The sequence below is a fragment of the Gossypium raimondii genome, chromosome 12, assembly GCF_025698545.1.
Source record: "Gossypium raimondii isolate GPD5lz chromosome 12, ASM2569854v1, whole genome shotgun sequence".
Lineage (NCBI taxonomy): Eukaryota > Viridiplantae > Streptophyta > Magnoliopsida > Malvales > Malvaceae > Gossypium > Gossypium raimondii.
This window is the reverse complement of record NC_068576.1, coordinates 31,500,173-31,502,908: the sequence shown is the minus strand read 5'-3', so window position 1 is coordinate 31,502,908 and position 2,736 is coordinate 31,500,173. Positions and strand designations below refer to the sequence as shown.

The following is a 2,736-nucleotide window of genomic DNA, read 5'->3' as shown; positions in this document are numbered from 1 at the left end:
AACTTTTCTAGAAGGCGTGATATTTCAATCCTAGAACAATACTAAGCAAACAATTCAATGGAACAGTAAAAAGTTGAATTTAAGAACTCTTAACCTTTAATATGTAATCAAAGTTCATTTGAATTCCTTGCTTTCCCATGATGTTTCTGTTCCTTGTTGCCCCAAATATGGTTGAAGAGTTTGTGAAAAGTAAATAGAATGTGTAAGAAATTGAGGGTTTAGGGTTTAAAAGGTTTTGAAAGATTTGAGAGAATTTAGGGAATTAGGGATTAAGAGGTGTTTTAATTAGAATTAAGTATGGTTTTAGGTTAGAAAATAAGGTTTTAAAGGGTTAAAAATCAGGTGAAATAAAGGTTATTCTGTGAGGTTGCGCGACTGCGTCAGGTCAACCCTACAAAAATTGCAGCGATGTCGCGACATAAGGGTTCCGTGTCACGACATCCTTGGTAGACTACCTTTATCGCGACATCGGGGTTCGTTGTTGTGACACACCCTGTAGTTCGGAGGTCTGAAGGAAACTATCTGCTATGTTGCAACTCCCTCGGGCAATGTCACGATACTAATTCTGTTTTGGCTAAAAACTTCCAACTTCCACTTATCTTCATCGCTTGATTGATGGCCATATTAAAAAGTTTTAGTCTTACCATTAATTTTCATAGTTAATTCATTCTTTTCTAAATCAATGGTGGATCTTGAAGTGGCTAAAAAGGGCCTTCCAAATAAGATTGATATCTCACGACTTCTTCAAAATTAACTACTATAAAATTTGAGGGGATAATAAAACTTCGCACTTTGACTAACACATCTTCCAATATTCTTTTTGGACGTACCGAAGACCTATCAACCAACTATAATGTTATTTGAGTAGTTTTCAGATCTCCTCACCCGAGTTTTTCAAAAATCGATAGAGACATTAAATTAATACTAGCTCCTAGATTTAGAGCTCTATTAAAATGAACACTTCCTATCTCTATAAGAATAGTAAAACTCCCCGAGTCTTTCAATTTTCAAGGTATCTGTCTTGAAATAATCATGCTACAGGAAGCATTTAAAGTAACTTGCTCTCCTACCTTAATTTCCTTATGCCTAGCCATCATCTTCTTTAAAAACTTGGCGTATTTTGGGACTTTTTCAATTAACACAATTAAAGGTAGGTTAACATTCAATGTTTGAAACAGGTTTAGAGAACTTACAAATTCATCCTTATCCTGCCTTTGCTTTTCTTCTAGTCTCGAAGGGAATAGGATTTTTGCACCAATAGAATCTTTAATTACTTCATTCTCTGTCTCTACTGCCGGTGTGATTACCTTCTTTGACTCTGGCTCATTTCCTTCTTCTAGGGATACCTCTTGAGGATCGTCATTATTCTTCACTATTGTTTCTGGATTAGTGGTTTCTAGGCTACTTAGTACTTTGCACGATTGGAGTGCAATTGCTTTCACAAGCTCATTACTTTCACTCTATGGATTATCTTCCGTGTTTTTGGGAATACCTGTGCCAATTTGTCTTTTGATGTCACCCATCATGCTCATCAATTGATTCATTTGATCATTGAGTTTATTCAATGTTCTTATTGATTTGGTGCATTCAGACTACACCTGTCTGACATAAATTCTCATTTATTGCATTTCTCCCTCAATTTTGTCTAGCTGTTGACCATATGTAGTGTGGTAATTTGGGTTGACCCTATCCTGGGGTTTCTGCAAATAAGAAGGTTGGTAATTGATGTTTTTAACTTGATTTAAATTATTACCTGCTTTTTGGTTTCCCCCATCTCAGATTCAAGTGATCTCTCTAGTCGGGATTATATGAATTTGAATAAGGGTTTCCACCCCTGTTTTTAACGTAATTTACATCCTCAGCCGAGTTGTTGATATTGTGGAAGAGCGGTTTGTCTCCCCAATGCATAGACAGTGTAGAAGCCAATTCAATATGATTGACTCTATCCAGTAACTATTAATACTTATCATCCTCTTGGATACATTTTACCGTACCAGGTTTTTGACCATACGTGAATCGTTCAATTGGCCACTGGCAGGAGTTTAGTGCCATAGTCTCAATGATCTCGTACGCATCCTCATACATTCTATTGATAAAGGCTCTTGCTACTGCTCCGTCTAATCTAGATCATGCATTTGCATTCAACCCAATATAAAACACATGTAGTTGCATCCACTTAGGAAATCCGTGGTGCGGGTTTTTTTGAATCAACATTTTGAACCGATCCCGTGCCTCATAAAAACTTTCTCCCTTCATCTGTCTAAAGATAACAATCTTTCTTCTTAATTGCACTTATTTTCTGATTAGGAAAAACTTCTGTAAGAATTTTCCAGCGAGTTCATCCCAAGTCCTGATAAACCCTGGTGCCTGCGAGTCTAACCAAGAAAAAGCATTATCAATCAAGGAGAAGGGAAACAACTGAAGACAAATAGCATCACCAATGACCCAATTATACTTAAAAGTATCACAGATTTGAAGGAACTATTTAAAATGTTGATTAGGATCCTTTATCATAATGCCCTTAAACTGCAAATTGTTTGAAATTATTAACTGTAATTGTCGGCCTTGCTATACTTTCTTGAACCATGTTCAGACTTGGTAAGGCATAATCCCTTAAAAGTCTTTTTTCCTGAGCCTTATGTATGTATGCAGGAACCTATGGTGCTGGTAGGTTTTCTACGGCGTTATTCTTAGCATCATTAAATAGTGGATTTCCACATGATACGTTACCCACAA

The 2,736-nt window shown here is 36.4% G+C and overlaps 1 non-coding gene across 1 annotated transcript; it reads left to right on the top strand.

The window, feature by feature from the left end:
* Positions 1-2,182: 2,182 nt before the first annotated feature.
* On the top strand, positions 2,183-2,288 carry LOC128035739 (small nucleolar RNA R71). The gene has a single exon (XR_008192289.1). It is a non-coding gene; the product is annotated as a small nucleolar RNA R71 (small nucleolar RNA).
* Positions 2,289-2,736: the final 448 nt, after the last annotated feature.